The sequence below is a fragment of the Mus caroli genome, chromosome 15, assembly GCF_900094665.2.
Source record: "Mus caroli chromosome 15, CAROLI_EIJ_v1.1, whole genome shotgun sequence".
In the NCBI taxonomy this organism is placed as follows: Eukaryota; Metazoa; Chordata; class Mammalia; order Rodentia; family Muridae; genus Mus; species Mus caroli.
The window spans coordinates 80,248,701-80,267,832 of record NC_034584.1 but is presented as its reverse complement, the minus strand read 5'-3'; the positions used below and the strand labels follow the sequence as shown (position 1 = coordinate 80,267,832).

General features: G+C 49.0%; 1 protein-coding gene and 1 non-coding gene across 5 annotated transcripts in view; both read right to left on the bottom strand.

Annotated features, from left to right (window-relative positions):
- Nucleotides 1-19,132, bottom strand: part of Tbc1d22a (TBC1 domain family member 22A) — a 274,792-nt gene that overhangs the window by 205,570 nt on the left and 50,090 nt on the right. The gene's annotated exons all lie outside the window — the stretch shown is intronic.
- Nucleotides 9,848-9,989, bottom strand: LOC115029462. The gene has a single exon (XR_003835038.1). It is a non-coding gene; the product is annotated as a small nucleolar RNA SNORA48 (small nucleolar RNA).

Genomic DNA, 19,132 nt, shown 5'->3' with positions numbered 1-19,132 from the left:
CGAAGGGTATCAATGGGCAGAGCCCAAGAGCTGAAAAATGTCCACACAGAATCAAGAGAGGTTTTGAAAGAAAAATCATGAATCTCACCTTAGTAAATGGGGTGAGGGTAGAAGAGAGTGGAACCATCACTGGAACATTCAGGGGGTAGGGGACACCCGGAAGACATGTCACAGATGTCTAAAGAGAAAGCTTTTCAAGATGTGCTGAATGAGGAGAGAACCTCAGAGGCAGACAGAGAGACTGAGAAGTAGTACCCAGTGAGCAGACAGTGAGCTAGCTGTCCAGTTCTGGCCTGAGAGCCATCCATCTCCAGTGAGAACTCGCTCATGTCTGCTAGAATCCATGGCCACGTTTGGGAGCAGTTTCTTTTTCTCTGAATCAGGAAACTGAACTGACTTCTTGGCTCCAGCTCATCTCTCAAGAACATCTGGGCAAACCCAAGGTCTTTGAATACCTTCAAATTTTCTGTTTCTGCAAAGTGGGAATAAAATCCAGATTCCCAGAAAGTGGCACGGTGTATCACTCAAGACAGCTACAACCCTAGGAGCTCAGGTGGGGCAAAAAGATAGAGGTCCTGCTCCAATCTAGCCAGCCTCAAGAGGTAAAGCTGGCCTCAGGCAAGGCACCCTTGTCTCTCTGCCACCCTCCTCTCCTTGGGCAGCAAGAGATGCCAGACCACACAGCATCCATAGCATCTCTGCAAAGAGCCAAGCACTCAGTGTACAGGAAACACATCTGATACTGACTTTGCCCTTGGCTTGTGGGGAGGGCACTTCAGCATCCCTGGAGCCCCACATGGTGAGACAAGGCATCCTTTAGAAAGAAGCCCATCCAAGCGCGCACTTCCAACACTGAATATGCAAAATGAAGGCCTCTGGGAAGTCCCTGTTGGTTTGCTAACACTGTTCTCTTTCGAGTACCCATTTCTATAATTTGACATCCAGGCAGGAAAAGTATGCACTCCACAAAGGCCAGAAATCAGCAGCTGCTCTATGCTGAGCAATGCCCTCCTTCTGCTTGGCCCCTTTGATATCCAGTCAATAGCCACAAACTCAGCCATCTGAATCTACATTTCTGATTCCTCCTCAGTACATATCTCATCCCCCTCTGTGGTGAACTGTGGACTTCTGGTCACTGTTCTAATTTAACATCTAGGGCCACAGGAGAAAGCTCATCAGACTCGCATTTTGCCTCATGGGCAGAGAGGACAGGTTAGGTTTCGCCCTCCAAAGGAGGAGAACCCATGCTGGCTCTGTACTCAGCCCAAGTCAACCATCTTCACATTGTGATAGGTCTCTGCAAACAGCTGGGGTAACAGAAGGGACTCCAGGACAAGCACAGGGACACAGAAGAGGCCATAGAGATAGCCAGCCCAGGTTTGAACCACTAAGGTAGCATCAGGTAGCAACACACTGAAACTATCTTCAGTCTTCCCACCTAGGGCTTACCATCTAATACCATCCCTCCCATGCAAGAAACCAAAACCTTCCTGAGGGACAGGACATGGCCAATGACAAGTGCCAAAAGGCACATAATTTAAACTCTTTTATTGCCACACAATTTACATAACACAAAAATTCGAAGCAGATAATCACAGTTGCTCTATGTCCAAGAACACAGTGGTCCTGGAGGAGTATGGGTTAAGGAAGCTGGATCACATGGCCAACGCTCATCTGTTTTCTCTGCTACTGCCCACTGCCTAGCCTCTCTCAACAGCCATTCCGGGCTGGGAGAAGGGCCTGATGGACACGTGAGCTGGCCTAGCTGTTCCCTAATAAAGATCTCAGGGACTGCGCACTAGTCAACACCAGGCTGGTAAAGGCCAAGGGTGTGCTGGAAGTGTCCCAGAGGGGAATGGGATCAGAGGCCACAGACCCTGACATGCCCAACGGTTCAGAAAGGAAGGGACCAGACACTGTTACCAGAGACTAACACACACCAGGAGAAATGCTATAAGAACTCAACACTGCTCAGCCCTGTAACCCAAAGTGTATGTGAACACTTACAGCAACATGTCATAATGCAGTCAAAACTGTAAGCATATTTATGACTATTTACAACAGAAATAGTACACAATAAAAAGTAATATAGAGAAACAGCATAAACATCATCTTACAGCGCTAGCTACAGCAACCGAAAGGCCCTGTCATGGAGAAAGAAGTGATAAATATCCAGCAAAGAACCCAACTTTGCTTTGCTGTCTGCAGTGCTGGCAGAGAGTCTGCAAAGCCGTGGTTAGTTACCCTGGCCCCAGGTCAGCCGGCAGCTCTGAGGCCCCCATGGCCTGTTCTCAAGTAGCTGTCTCAATGAGGCATTACTTAAAATTCACATGCAGCCTGCTTTTAAAGCCACTGCAGTTAATCACAGGCCAATTTATGGGCCTAGAATGAACCCCAGCTAGCTACACAAGCACGGTCTCTCCACAGCAGCACCCCTTGTGATTCTCAGGGTCCCTGATGGAAAGCTGCCAACTTGAGATTTACACGGGCAGGGGCCTAGGCAGACCCTAATCTCCATGAGGATACTCCAAGAGCTCCTGTCAAGTCCCTCCTCCACGCTGTCTGAAGGAGTGAAAATATCAGAGGCCCTGAATACCGAGGAAATGTATCAAGCCACTCGTAATGAGCAAAGCCCTCCATGACAAAGCCATCCCTCAAATAACAAATAAGCCCTCGCCCTACTCTGAAACAAGACTGCCACCCAGGAAGAAGGCCCGCCAGTGAGGAGGTGTCCGGGGAAGTTCTCATTTGCTATTTCTTATACAGACACCCACACTTGTGAGCACACGTGTTCTCGCTCTCACTCTCGTTCTGGCTCGCTCACTTGCTCTCAGTCTGTAAACTGTTTCCCAAGGTCCCTCAGAACTGGACCTTTACATGCTTTTTAGATGTTTTGTTTATAAATGTCAACTTGGAATTGAAACTTGAAATGCCTGAAATGCTATTTTCTCTCTCGGGAATGAGGGGGCGCACTTGTCTCCAGTGAATCACAGTGCCTGGTAGGCTCAAAAACAAGTTGAATATGTGTACCTTATCATAAGAAACTCCAAAGTCCTGACTCAGGAGACACTGAACCACAGGCATCACCAGCAAATCTGGCAAGGATAACCTGAGAGCAAAAGGAGGAAGGGAGGGAGGGAGGGAGGGAGGGAGGGAGGNNAGGGAGGGAGGGAGGGAGGGAGGGAGTACGAGGAGGAGGAGGAGAAGACGCCATAGCCACAAGAAGGAAAAGAAGACACAAGACAGACCTAGCCAGTCCACACCCAAGACCCATGATGAGTCATGAGCATGGGAACCTGGAGCAAGACTGTGGGACCGAGGAACCATGGAACAGGACACCCCAGCACAAGTCACCCTGACTCCTGGGCTCCTAAGCAATATCTCTTCTTCAAACTAAGTCTTCAGAACACTTGGCATGTCCCTAGGCCACGAGGCCACTCAAGCCACGATTAGATTCCTTCTGAATGGTTTCTGTCAACCTGAGACCTCAGCCCAAGTCCCAGTAGCCCAAGACCACACGAGTCCCTGACTGTGAGGAAGGCAGGTAGCCTGGAAGGCACAGGCCTGACCTGCTGTGTCCCCACAGTCTCTGCTCAGAAAGGCCTGTCTGAGGGGCTCCTGGCAGCACCATGTTCTGAAAATAGAAGGAGATGTAGAGGTTTTTTTTAATGCATACTGAAGTACAGGGAGGCAAGATGACATGATGTCTGGGATTTTCTTTGAAATACTCCAGCAAAAGAAAAGGAAAAGAGGGACAGATGAGCCGACTGTGGCCACAACTGACAGTCGCTGAATGTCGGGGACTGGCGTCCTGGCTTCATTGCATGTTCTCTTGACCTTTGTGTGTGGTTGAAATTTTTCATAACGCAGGTCTTTTTTTTTTTTTTTTTTTTTTTTTAAAGTCGAGAGAGAAGGTAAAGGAGGCACAGGCCTTCTGACAATGACTGATGATGCTCTCGTTCTGGAAAACTCCTGCTTCCTGAGCAGCAGAGCCTCCCACTTCTGGTGAGGAGCTGCCTCCCTCTCACACCCAGGCACCCCAGGATCATCCACATTTCTTAGTGTGCCCATTCAAAGATCTAATGTCCTGATAAGGAGGCTGTCACCAGCCCGATGATATGCACACGTGGGATGGATGGCTGTGCTAACAAGAAGCCACATTCAAGGCGTCCTCCCCACTGAACATCAGAGCAGTGAATGCCGTTCACCTTGGCATCTGACAGCGTTGCTTACCTGTGGCATATGTGTGCTGCTGGCAAACACATAAGGGAAAAGGAAAGAACAAGGTGCCCAGCCGCAGACCCTCAGTGGCAAACTCTGCAGGGTTGGCCTGGCAACAGCACTAATGGCAACATAACGCGCTTCTTGTCCCAGCCAGATGAATGTCTAAGCAGCCTCTCATCCTTTAAACACAGAATGTTTCCCCCTGAGCCAACACCCCCAGCCCACCCACAGGCCCGGCACTGCCAGTTCCCGGCTGGCTGCTGCAAGCAGGAACTGCGGCAAGACACTAGGTCATTCCAAAGCCGCCTTGTGCCACTTCCTTCCTGGGAACCGGAGCCCCAGCTTGAGGACAGCGACCCACTCCGAGGTCCCCAGCCTGCAGCCTCCATGCGATCATCACTCTATCACTTTCAAATAAGAGCCTAATATTTTGAGCATAATGATTTTAAGGAGCTCAACAATTTCTTTGCATGCATTATTCATTTGTGACACAAAACTGTTATTTCACTGAGATTACTGTAAATCGCTACATGAAGAGCTGGCTTGCATGAACAATTAAATGATAGATATGATAAACTAGATTTATAAGCTTTATGTTCCTATAACATAAATTCCCTGAATGATTTAACTCGGCAGAGCCAGAAAATCCCTTCCAGATGCCAAGTCTATGGATCTGCAGCTCCCCCACCAGCATTTCCCAAAAACTTACTCAAGGCTGAAAGGAAAACATTTAATAAAAGGTTTAATGTCACTATGGTAACCAGAGCAACTTGTTTCAAAAATGAATAATAGCCCTGTTAGGTGCTTCATTAAAATTTTCCCAACCAAATACTGCCCTTAATCTTCTCAATGGAACAAAAGGCTTATTCAGAATACATGTACACGACTGAGACTCAGCCAGACACAAGCCTGCGCCTGAGCGCAGACATCCGTCAGTCGGCAACACAAAGATGGGATCTAATCAGCTGAGATGAGAGAAAGTTGGGTATTTATCCGGAAACAATTGATTAAAAACCTCAGTATCCCACTGTTTGGGTCTTTTCTTCACTAATCAGAAAATTAAGGGCGGTCCTACTCTCAGCAGTGTCTCTCTCCTGACACAGGTAACTACTGCCTGCAGACAGCACAGAAACCAAAGACTACAGAGTCCTAGACCCCAGGGCCCCTGGGCTGCCAGCCCAGCAGAGCTGTCTTCTCCAGAGTTCTAGAGCAGAAGCAACAAGAACTTAAGACCTGGCCACTGGTGACCCCTGGACAAGGCTAGGACCATGTCTAACCCAACATGTTCCGCTGCTGTCCACTCCAGGGTCAGTTAAGAGCCACAAGCTCACAGTGCTTCCCAGGCCACAGTTCAACATGCGGTTCCACCCATCAACTGCTGTAGTGCCCAAAGGGATGCTGAGACTGTCATACGCATGCATGGGTCCAGCTACAGATCCTATAGGGGCCCAGATGGAAGATCCAACTCAGGCCAACCCTGTTTAGGAATTACCTAGCAGCCTTGGCCTGTGCATCCCATCTGAGCTGTACTCCTGGCCTGTCTATTCCACTCATCACTCTCCCAGTTCTCATACCCAACCACCTTTGAAATGTGCCCATCTGAAGCCTTAGCCCCATGGCTGTTACATGGTACAGAGGAGGTGTTTATGAAGCCCTGAGGGTGGATACACCAAGATAAAGGGGCCACACAGACTCTCAGCAGTCACCTCACTAGAGCTGTTCATGCAAACCTCTCCAAACCAGGGAGGCAGGGAAAGGCAGCAGCACATGGACGACGACTCATGGCCTGCAGGCAGTTAAGTACGGTAAGAACAGCAGGGAGATGCAGAAATGATTCTCAGTGGACTCTGCCCAGAGGACCCAGAAGGATTGAGTAAGAGTCCAGTCCCCACACCCACCACACCCTGCCCTCAAATCTGCACCAGTGAGGCCAGCCCACCCAGCCCAAGACTGTCCTCTTCTGCAAGTGACAGGTCAAAGAGAGACTGTGGAATCATGTCTTGCTGAACGCCACCTGCATCCAGCCTGAGATTTCTTAACACCCTCCCAAATACTTTCTTGCCCCACCACAGTAGGGAACCGGCATCTGTTATGGGATGAATTGAAAGCAGCTGCCCTTACAGATCATGTGAGAAGGTAGGGTGTTGTTCACGGCTGCCTATCAGTGTCTGTTCGCAAGTGAATTAGCTCCACAGATGCAACTCACTTTCATTAATAGAAGAGAAACTTGACCTTTGTCATCCCAGAGAAGCAGGAGGTAACACAGCTCTGTTTGCCTGATGCCTTCAAAACAGATAATGGATCCAACAACCCTCCTCTGAGAGCATCCCAAAAGTCCCTAGGAGCTAAGCACAGAACAAAGGGATCCCTACGGCAGCTTGTTTCACTGAAGGCATCCTTGGTCTACATTGGACTCCTGTGTGGCGATAACAAACGCAGGCTTAGTAACTGCAGAGGGCAAGCTCATAAGCATCTTCACAGTGACACTGTAAAACACACGGCTGGGGACATAGCACAGGGGCAGAACATTCGCCTAACATGTACATGGCCCACAACTCACAGCCCCACAATTCAGAAAGAGGGGAAGAAGGCCAAAGGTGTCTCCATCACTCAACACCTAGGCTAAGCAGCCTAGAAAACACAATGAGGCAGCCACATTGTGCCTACTCACGCTGTAGACCAGGCAAGCCTCTAAGCACCTTCCATGTGTTAGGTATAAAAGTGGGCACCGCCATGCCTGGCTCCATTCTCACTACTAAGATTTCATACAATGACACTAAACCACTGCATACACTGAGCACAGCAGCGTGTAAGTGCTACCCTTAGGACTTTCTGGAGTCAGGGGCTGCTAGTAACCCAACCAGTCAAGTATCTCACCAGCATGTCATATATTGACTGCTCAGAGCATGACCAACCAAGGACATTGCCCCTGCCTAACACACTGCCTGTTGCCAATTCAACCAGCCAGCAGGTAGCAGCAGCAGCTCATATAGCAGCTGCTCCCAGCACAGCTCACCAAGGTTATCACCACTACCTACCACACTACCTACCCTAACTTATCCAACCTGCTGTGTTACCATTATTCCCATCTGACAGGAGACGATGGTAAGGCACAGAGAAGCTGGTGTTCTTAGCTCATTCTAGTGAGAAATAACAGAATGTGCTGGACCCCATGGTCACCACACCACAGTAGACGATGTCCTACATAAGGAAGCTAAAGCTTAGAAAGCTTAAGAACTGGCTCAAAGGTGAAGGACTGGGCTGAGAGAAGTGTTTGGACATAACAATTCCCCTGAGTGTGTGGGACAGGTACATCCCAGCCAAGTGCCTTGGTTTGCAGAGAGTAGCCTAGGAACTAAAGCCATGCCACAGTCTAGTAGAATCAGGACCCAGGTCCTGCTATTCTTTCCTCTGCTTTCCTGTTAGCACACAGGCTTCCTTCATGCTGCACAGCCTCTGTGCACTTCCCCACAACCATGCCTGTCAAGACACTCACCCCTCCTTTCCATGTCAGTCCACCAAGGATACCCATTGGATTCTGTTTGCCTAGTCTGTACGCTGCAAAAGAGCTCTCTAGCACTTGCAGAAGGGACACTGGCTAGGCTCAATACGTTTGCGATGTAAACTCATCAAGTGAGTATTGTGCTAGAGATTGAGCGTTTCACGTGTAATGTTTACTTTTTCCAGAAACTCTGTATATAGCCAACAGCATGTACACTGCAGTTGGGGTAAATTAACCTTCACATCTCACTTTGAAATGCATCCCCAAATTGATGGAGGGCTAGCTAGAGATGGGCAGATGGGGAGAGACATGTACCACTCAATTTGACTGCTTCCTTTCTGGTTAGAGGCCCTGGGTTTGGCTGGGGTTGCTGCTTTTCTCCTTTACCCTCTGTCCTGGCTAGTGTTTCCACTGCTGTGCTAACAGTAGTGGTGAATCCTTGGACTGTTCTTAACTTTAGAGGAAAGGCTTTCAATGTCTCATCATCAGGCTCGGGGCTAACAGTGGTCTTGTCCTGCACAGCCCTTGCTGTGTATACGTCTCTTCTTAACTTTTTACTGATTCTTTGTGAGTTTCACATCATACAGGCCAGTCCCATTCATCTCCTTTCGCCCTTACAACCAACCTCCCAAAATAACCCCCCCCCCCACACACACACACACACACACACAGCATAGAAAACATCTCACAGTGGAAGCCTTGGTATGTCACAGTGTGCCCCACAGTATATCGCTCTGTCCACACATCTTCACTTGCAAATGTCCACTGTAATGAGTCACTGATCTGGTTGGAGATCTCTGGCTTCTGTGACACCATCAATACTGGATCCTCACCATGACTCCTCCTGGTTATCCTGCTGTTGCACAGTGTCCTGGAGATCCTGCAGCTTTGGATCAACAGGACCAGGCTTTTCACACATCCTAACCATTCACAAACATTATAGATTTGGGGGTGAGCCAACTCAGAGCCCTGGATCTGGGCCTGGGTGGTAACTGAGCTGGTCAGTGCACTGGTTCTCTTATCCTCATAACCAGAGCTCCAGCACAGCTCTGGCTAAGCCACCCAGTGCCACCAGTGGCAGGAGACAATGTTAGCTCTCCTGCTCCCAAGATTTCAGGGCCCACTCTCCTGCACCCATACCTCCAGGGCCAGCTCTGCTCTGCTGTCCAGTCAACACAGGGGCAACTTTCCCACATACTGCAGTCTGTGAGGGGCTGGATCACCTCTCCTGCTCTCACACTCTCAGGGCTGGCTCACCCATGCCTGGGCCATCAGGGCCAGCTCCACTGTGTTGCCCAGGTGAACTCTCCCAAATGCTACAGCCAGGAAGTGGGCAGGAACAGCTCTCCCAACTGCCACAGGTGGTGAGGGGTGAGGTGGGCAGGCATCACCTCTATACCCACATCACTTTAAGGTAGAGGAGTGCTGGGGCCAGCTCTCCCATGCTCTAAGGGGCGACTCACCCACCCCATCCCCTACCCACCCACCCCACCACCACCACCAGGGCTCGCTCCACTGTGCTGCCTGGGTGAGGCATAGAGCCCCTGCTCTCTATGTGCTGCCCAGTAAGAGACAGGACCAGCTCTCCAGATGCAGCAGCCAGTGAAGGGCAGGACTAATTCTGCACAGCCCCTAGACATCTGCTTGGTCCCTGGCAGCTGCTCTGACCAGGGAAGTCTCCTGGTTCTCTAGTACTAATATGAGCCACAGCACCAACAGTGACCCCTGCACTGTGTAGCCATGGACTCAGACATGGCACTCAGTGGCTGCTCAGACTGGGATTTTGCCATGGTCCCAGGTGATGGGGCTAGCCACTCCATTCTGGAGTGTCCAGTTCCTTCTCTCTTCATAAAGCTCAAGCTGCTCCATTTATCTTTCTCTCCCATCTCTCTAGAACATACCCGCACACTGTGGTGGCTCCTGCTGCAGGCTGGCCTCACTGCTGGCAGGCCCCTGGGCGACATCCTCTGGCAAGTGGATTTATAGCTGGCTAGGGACAGGTCTGTGGGTGCCATGGTGGTCCACGGTCTGTATTCCTCCTCCTCTGCTGCACTGTGTGGTGTCAGGCGGGGCTCTGTGTGTCTATGGCCCACCCCAGCTGTGGGGAGGAAGACAGGTCTGTTATGTGTCCTAGACATAAAACAGCATTGGCCACCACGCCAGGCAAGCTAGGTAGGATGAACAAAGGACTGCCATCTGCTCCGCCCGACTGATATAAGAACGATTCCACCAACAAGGTGTCTCTTTGACCAATGCCAGGGAGGTGAGAGGGGTGGTGGTTGATGTATACTCTATACCTAATTTAGAGTTATTTTATCATGCAAAGACCCTGACTTCAGTCAACGGCTTTTTCAGCACCTACTAAGATGGTCCTGTGCTAATTTTCCCCTCATTCTGCTACTGAAACTTGTCACATTTGATGATGTGTGTATGCTGAAGGATCAGGGTGTTAGATCCTGTTACTGTACTGCTGGATTCCGTTTCTCAGGCCTCTGTTGAGGATGTGCACTTCAGTGTTCACGGGGATGCTGCCAGCAGTTTTCCTGACTCACTGTGTAACAGTGAGTGTAGACCTGTTCCCCTCACTTGGCTTTTTTAGAAGAATTTAGGAAGAACGTAATTCTTCCTTAAAGCTGTGGGGGAAATGACTAGTGGAGCTGCCTAGCTTTGGGCTCTTTGCTGGGAGTCTGTGACTACTGATTTCATCTCCATCTCCTTGGCTACTTTGTGCATGTATATCCTGTCTCCCATGGTCCAGGGAAGTTGTGTACCCTAGGAACCAACCCCTCCTTCTATTATCCAGTATCTAACTGATCACAGTAGTCTCACATCACCCTTTTTATGTGTGCTACAAGCTATAATGATTCCAATTACTTTTAATTTTATTTGTAGTCTCCTCCTCAACCTGACTAGTCTAGATAAAGATGTGTTAATTTTCTTTTACACACACACACACGCGCACCCTTAATTTGCTATTTATTCTTCCTGCTCTTGAACTTAGTTTATTTTACCTCCTTCCTTAAAATACTAAGTTCATCTGTTTACTTGAGATCATGTTTTTGTTGGCATTTACCACTATAAATTGGCCTCTTAGGCCATCTTGGCTGCACTGTATTAAGTACTGGTATGTTGTATTTCCATTTTGATTTAACTTCTGTTTTCTTCTTTAGCTGACTGGTTGTTTGAGAGTGTGCTATCTGATTACCATGTTATTTGTGACTTTTCCTCCGATTACTGGCTCCGGGTTTTATAACAGGGTGGCCAGGAGAGATCGTTCATTTCAGTCAGTTTGTTAGATTTGTTGTGGCTCAGCATGGGATCCACCCTGGAAATATCCCCCTGGACTGCTTGCCTACTGCACCATTCCAGTGGCCTTCTTGTTGTGCTGTGGTTGCTGCTGGGTCAGGTTTTGTTGTTGTTGTTGTCTGGTAGTACTAGAAGCTGTGATTCTTTATTTTTTATATCAATTAAAGGTTTTTCTTTGTGGTTATTTAAAACATCATAAAGCTTAAAGAATATCCTAAAGAACAAGAGTTTTGAAGCTGATGGCAGGGCAGTAATCCATCTGGCATTGCTGTAACAAGTGCCTGAGACATTAATTCCAAGGAACAGGCCCAGGCCTGGGGCACAGTCAAGAGCATCAGACTCAGGGCCTGCCTGGGCTTCAGAGCAAGTTCAAGACCAGCCTGAGCAACTCAGTGAGACCTCGTCTCAATTGTTTTTAGGCTGGGGATGTAGCTCAGAGGCAGGATACTTGCCAGGCATGTGTGGCCCTGTGTCAACCTTAGGAAAGAAAAAGACAATCTTTTTAACTCACAGTTTGGAGATTCAATCTACCATTAATCAGTGCCATTTCTTTAGGACCTGTGACAAACAGCACATTATGGTGGCAGCACAAAAGGAAGGACACCATTCGCCTCACATCCAGGAAGCCAAAGGCAGAGAGGAAGGGCCTGGGTCCCATAGTTCCTTCCAGCTCCTTTAGGCTCTGCAGTCACTCTACACCACAAGAGAACTCCCATGACTCTGTGATAGCCTTCCTCTTTGCTCACTTTGCTGACTCAAGGTGAACTCCCTGGAGCTTCTGTCTTAAAAGCAGGCCACATGATGGGCGTCCTCCGCTTTCCATTCTCTAGGAAAATCCCAGTCTCACCTCCATCTCTGAAAGACAGGTTGGCCAGCATGGGGTATCCTGGGCTAGCAGGTTTGTTTTTTATGGGGTATTTTGAAAGTATAATCTCACGGACTCAGGTCACAATTTTTGTTGAGAACCTTCTGGTAAGTCTTTTTTTTTTTTTTTTTTGGTTTTTCGAGACAGGGTTTCTCTGTGTAGCCCTGGCTGTCCTGGAACTCACTCTGTAGACCAGGCTGGCCTTGAACTCAGAAATCCGCCTGCCTCTGCCTCCCGAGTGCTGGGATTAAAGGCGTGAGCCACCACGCCCGGCCTGGTAAGTCTTATAAAGCTCTCTTGTAGAGGACAAGTTGCTTTTTTGCTTCTGCTTTCAAAATTCTCTCTGGATGTCAATGATGTGAGGCTCAGCAGACTTGAGTTTTGGTGTCTCCCCTCAGCCGGAGAGATTCCAGAGAGCATCTCTTTACAGCGCGCTGTGGCTCTGTGGCTTTTCTCCTATCGGTTCACTGTCAGGTCCAGGGAGCCCCAATGCGGGCTTCACTGTTACCATTCCTACTCTCCTGGTAGGTAACTGCACACAGCCTGTCTGAGCTTCCGTCTGCTTGGAAGAGCCTAGTGCTGAAGCTCCTGATGCACTTCCTAGTTCAGTCATATTGCTTAGCTGCATACAGCTCTTGAGTTTGGTTGTAACTTCTGTCTGCCTATTAAACAGCTCACTTTGTTCGTCCCTGTTTTCTGTTTTCTTATGTTGACTATAAAGTCTTATTCACTGGTCTCTCAGCTTCTATAACACAGTGACTGGACCCTTCGTGTAGGCCTCCATTGCTGTGGGATGTGTGACTAGAACACTCATGTGCTTCATACATATCTCCTTAGTATTGTCTCTGTTCTCCTTGCAGTCTTAGATAGCCATGTTTATGTACTTTCTCTGAGTAGCTTCAGAGAAAGCTCTTCTCGGGGTTTCCTAGTTGGCCTTCGGTTACTGTGGCAAAACGCTATAATCAAAACCAATTTGGGAGACACATGATGTCCACACATGTCCACACATGTCCCAGTCATGGTGCACTAGTGAGGAAGTCAGGACAGGAACCCCAGCAGGAGCAGCGACAGGAATTCCAAAGGATGCTGCTGCTCCTGAGGCCTATTCGGCCTCCTTCCTTATGCCACCCAGCACCTATGCCCTCCTACAGCACTCATAAATCAAGAAAATGTCCCACAAACTAGCCACGGGACAAGCCAATGGAGGCAACTCCTAAAGTGAGGGTAGCTATAGTTGGTGTCAAGTTGACAAAGACTGAACAGCACAAAAGGACCGGTAAGTAAAACATTCCACTTGCAGCCCCCTCTGCCAGTCAGGTGGGAGAGAAGATCTTGCCGACGCATGCACAGCACAGGTACTACGAGGCAGCTGTTTATCTTCCCTAAGGCAGTGCTTCTAAGTGTTCAAAGTCGGATTCTGTCTCCCAAGCCAGTGAAGTCAGAGTTAGCTGTCCGTGTGCTCACGCTCTATCTGTGAAGGCCACGAACTGTATATAGGGAATGGGAAGATGACCTCAGAGGGCACTTGCTTTGGGGGGCTGCTAGAAGGACACATGGTCTAGGTGGGGGTGTCTACAAGTGTAGTAGCCTATAAGGCTCAAGGACAGGTCCCGTGGTGAACTCTGCTAGGCAATTCCTACAAACACAGTCCTCTGTTGAGCTGTGATCACTGGGGAGCCCTGCCCCTTCCCCTATTATATGCCTTTTATTGCTGTGACAGTATCTGTTTTAAAGCCTCTCTTCCCTGCCCCGATCAGCCACGTGATCCCCTCAGTGCTCTGGGTCAGCAGCCCATGGTGGCTAGCCCTTCTCTGTGTTCTCACCTTCACTTCTGACTGAAATCAGAAGCTGATGCTGGCTAGATGGCTCAGCAGGCAAGGGAGCCCAACAACCCAAGTTCAATTCCCAGAATCAAATGGTGGGAAGAGAGAACCTGACCTAAACACACACACACACACACACACATACACACACACACCATGGACCACACTCATGTGAATGCATACTAAATAAATGTTTCCAAAAATAAAAAAACAGAACTCAAAAGTTGAAGGGGTGTTTTTTGGCACTGGGCAGTGATGGCTTTGGGGTCAGGGTCATAAGTTCTTACCTTCTTCTCTGTGCATTCTTAAGTTTTCTCTCCAAACGCTGAGACCTCCCTCTAGACTCCCACACTAGCACACAGCTCTCCTCTATGGGATGAGTCCTGATCCCCACCCTGCACTGTCACATCCATGTGACCGTCCCTCAAGACCCTCTGGCTCCCTCTGATGCTTTAGTCTGTGTACATGCTCCTGAATCTAGACATGAGCTTTGGGCCTGCCCTCCTCTGCTGGGGCTCAGCCTACTCAAAGGCCAGGGCTGAATAGGGATGAAAACCCAGCTCCCCCTGCCGGAAATCCTTGTACCTCAGCTCACCCATGAAGTGCAATGGTCAGGAGCCACAGGCTAGAAGCAGCTGCTCCCTCTGCAGACTCTTCACACCTCCACCGGACTTCAACACTCCTCCCCATCTGTGGGCCCATTGAAGCCCAGACCCTCTGCCTGTACCACCTTCCTTCCTTGTCAGTCTGGCTAGATTGGCTCTTCCCTCCTTTCAACACAAGCCTTTCTCACTCACTGAAGTGGGTCCCTGCACCTCTATAGCCCTTGAGGATCTGGACAGATCAGCATGAGACACGGTGGGAAGACACTGTGCCTGCAGGCAAGGAGCTGCTGGTCTGGGTTAATATCTAGTTTCCGACCTTGTACAGCCAATGAACAGTTGCCTTGGACAACTTCAGGTTGTCCCAGGACTGGTCTTCCTGAGAGGCTACTACTACAAGCCTTAAGATGGAACCTGCCCTGTGGCCATCAGCAGTAACACTTCCAATGAGCTTGGCCGAGTCACAGTCACAATCGTGCTTTAATGTGAGAATATGGGGACCAGAGCCTGCTCATCACACATATAAATTAGGCTGTAAAACAGATTATCTTCCATTAGCCAGACAGCTCCAAATTGCACGGAGGCTAGGCTTCCCAACCAGCACAGGCCAGCAAGCAGCAGGGCCCACTCCTGGTATGACAAGATCTCAAACTGCATGCATGCTTTGTTGTCCCCAGGCCCCATTTACACACACAGCCATTCTCCATGCAACTGAACCACTAGTCCACACCATTTTCCCTGCCCCATCCCTTCCTGCATCACACATTACAGAATCTACTGGGAAGTAAAGGAAGGAAAGAATTAAGAATCAAGCTTTCTTTCATGTTGTTATTTTTAAGTCATGTATGTGGACTGTGAGTCTGTGTAGTGCCCACAGAGACCAGAAGAGGGAGTCAGATGCCCTGGGCCTGGAGTCCTAGGCAGTTAGGAGGCTCCAGGTGAAGGTGCTAAGAACCAAATCCAGGTCCTCTACAAGAAAGAGCGAGCGCTCTCAACCACTGAGCCACCACTCCAGCTCCAAGATCAAGACAAACAAGATGACTTCTCTACCAGCATGCCTTACCTTGTCATCTAACATTTCACCCACCTCTAGCCCTGGTCTCCAGCGCCACCATGAGACACAAGGCTGCCCCTCCTTTACATAGGCTGCATGAGGCCCAAACCCAACCCCTCTAGGCCACCACTACTTTCTACAATCAAAAGCTCGAAATTTGGCTCAGAAATAAAAAAGAAATCTGCAGTTTTGACTAACAGCTTTATTCCACCTAGAAAAAAAATAGCACTAACAGCAAGAGAAAAAAGAAAAAGAAGACCTTCCAATACAGCTATAACACCAAAGAGTGGATTTCCGTGGAATCAGCTAATTTTCATACTTAAAATATTCCAGCGAGTTAGCCTGTCCTTCACTTGACTGACTTTGCCAGGATGATGGACGGCCCCTTCTCCCTCAAATGGATTGCCAAACAGCATTTTATTGGGGATTTCCTCTAAAAGGCAATTGGAGGTTCCTGCAACACAATTTATAGGTGCATTGTTTCCATTTATTTTAATTTTATTTATAGCCTTCTGCCCAGAGCCATTGGGCACGGGCAGCTGTAAATCAGAGACCAGAGACAGTGTTCTTTGTTCTTCTGTTGATGCTCAAATATCAGGGAATTGTTTGGAAAGCTCTAATCTGAATACTAATTACTTTTTCAATCAGACCGTGGGTGTGAACTCCCCTTTTTAAAACTACACAAAAACACCGCACCAAACAAAATTTCATTATCTAGCACTCATAATCCTAACTAACGGGCACTGGGAGTGGTGCTACTCTCAAAGGGATGCCACCCACTGGAGGGCACACACTCCAAGACTTGGGGTTTAACTGTTGACAAGGCTCCTGAACGACCTTGGGGCAAGGTTCTTGACCTTTGTGAGCTTCAGTTCTCATGACTATTAAACAAAGTAGTGGTAAGAGAATCCCTTCTACAGAGTTTCTGTCCATCAAATGAGATCCTGGAGCAGTGTCCGTCCAGGTCAGGGTCAGGTCAGTGTTGGGAGGGCTGTCTTCTCACCCACTGCCATCTCAGGCCTCATGCTACTATGACCAAGTGAATGCTGGGCCTACCTAATCTGTCCCACCTCTCACAGCCTTTTTCATGCCATCTACTTTGGATTCTGGGCTGGCCATACAGTTTCCCATACAACAGCTTCCAAATCCTCCTGGCTCTCACCAGAGACCACTCAGTTTCCTCCTATACCACACACCACTGCTTGGCTCTCCACACTTACTGCCTGGTTCACCTTTCCCATGACACCAAAATGAACTTTCTGGGAATTATCACTTAGAGATTAGAGTCTTTTAGACAGCCCAGGTAGCCTGCATCCCTGTGGCTAAGGTCACTCACTATAAAAGGATTATGCATTCTCATCTGCTGTGTCAGTCTTGGCTGGGGGCCACCAGGTACTGGAAAGAAAGTGGTGATGACAAGCACATAGTCCTGGCCAGGCTTTGAGAGGCACCTGGAGCCTCTAGCAGCTCCTTTCTTTTACCTCAGCCATGAGAACACAGTCTGAGATAGGGCCTGTAGCTTCAAACTTGAGCCCAGAGTGGGAGGACCAGGGCTGTTTACAGCCCTTCAGAGTCTACATGGAGCACTACTCTTCCTAGATATAACTAATGCTGCCAACCAAGGATAACAAGACCTTGCCCTCGGGAGACTGTGGCCAACTGGAAGGAGCTGGGTGCAAACAGGAAGTGACTACAAATGAGTGGCTAGGGTTGACTCTTGGAGCTGGCAACCAAGGATCTCATAAAGAAGCCATCCACCATTCTGGCTGGCTCTGAGTGCCTCTCCAGCAACCACACACCCACTCTTGACACCCGAAATCCATGGCCAGCCCTGCTTCCTGCAGGCTCTCCTGAGCCTGCTTTCATGCTGGCAGGTGAGCCCACTGCCTCTCCAACCAACTGGCAGCACCTGCCTGGGACAAGAGTCTGCCTGCCTAATTCTCCTTTCTGCCTCGTGAACACTGTCCTGCTCTGTTCACAGGACAGCGGTGTGAGTCTGCCTGCTCTAGAGTTTGGTTTGTTGGCTTGCTTTTTCCATGACATTCCCACTATTCAAAAATACTGGCATACTCGGGTCTCCTAAACCCTTTTTACCTAACACTCAACCCCAAAGAAATGGTCTTCAAACAAGAAGAGAGATCACTTTGGAAAGAGACGCTAGGAGTGACCTCAGAAACCTACTGAGGAGACTACAAGCCAACAGACCTTTGGGAGACAAAGAAATGTCCCTGCCCCATGCCGATGAATAATGGCTGAATTAGCATTCTCTACCTTGGGCAAACAGGCCATTGTAAATGCTTATTTTATGACTAGAGTTTCATAAATTATGCAGGGAGATTCTCTCAAGTGGCTTTCCTCTGGCCTTCCAGATGCAGTATTAATTTGGCAGCAATGTTAAGTAGATGGATCCACTCCACACTGGTAAGTCTGTTAGGACATTTGGGTCTCTACAGCAAAACCAGAACTGACTTCACAGCACATAGAGAACAGTGGAGCTACAGCAGGGCAGTCCTCTCTCTGGAGCCACAGCAGGGCAGTCCTCCCTCTGGAGCTACAGCAGGGCAGTCCTCTCTCTGGAGCTACAGCAGGGCAGTCCTCTCTCTGGAGCTATAGCAGGGCAGTCCTCCCTCTGAAGCTACAGCAGGGCAGTCCTCCCTCTGGAGCTACACCAGGGCAGTCCTCTCTCTGGAGCTACAGCAGGGCAGTCCTCCCTCTGAAGCTACAGCAGGGCAGTCCTCCCTCTGAAGCTACAGCAGAGCAGTGCTCCCTCTGAAGCTACAGCAGGGCAGTCCTCCTCAAATCTTCAGGCACCAGGAAGGTGAGATAGCACATAGCAATCTGCACCAGGGACAGCAAAATATGAAAGAAGAAACAGCCTTACGTTTGGGAGCTCACAAGCCACTGAGAGTGCTCCACATGCCCACACAAGTGACTTGCTTGGATGGGAGGAAGGCAAAGTGAATTAATTAGTTGATTATTAGATGCCAGCAAGAGGAGGCAGGAGAGCAGCAATGTCAACGTCTCAGTTGCCCTTCCTGTGACAAAACACTGGGACAGAGGAACTTGAGGGGAAGGTTCAGCTGGCTCCCAGTTTGAGGGGAAGTGAGGGGAAGGTTCAGATGGCTCCCAGTTTGAGGGTACAGCCCAGCATGGGAGCAGGCTTGTGACAGAAGCTCAAGTCACCTGCTCACATTGCATCCACAATCAAGAAGCAGACAGCAATGAATGTTTGTGCTCAACTCACTGTCTACACTTACACAATCCAGGGCGGCAGCCAGAGAATGGTGCAGCCCACATTTCGGGAGAGTCTTTCTACCCCAACTAACCTAAAGAGTACTTGGAAAGGGGGGGGGGGAAGATGTGATCAAGATATATTGTACGTTAAAAAAAATTTAATAAAACAATTTAAGAGAAAAAGAAAATTTACCAAAGGTATGTCCTAATCTAAATAGGGTGTGTGTCGAAGTTTGTCTCCCTCCTCCTTAGTGATTCTCAGTCCTGTCAAACTGACAGTTACTAACCAGCACAGCAGAAGGGTCTGGAAGCACAGGCAGAAACAAGGAGGAGGCTTGGAGCTAGAGATTACTACAGGCCAAACAAGCTGGGGGCTAATCCTGCTCCTGTGACCTGAGAGTCTGTTTATAATGTCAATGTCTCAAAAAAATATACACAAGACACTGAGGACAAGCCTGGACACATATGAACTACACACTCAAAGTGTGAAAGAAGAGGAGAGGAGAGGAGAGGAGAGGAGAG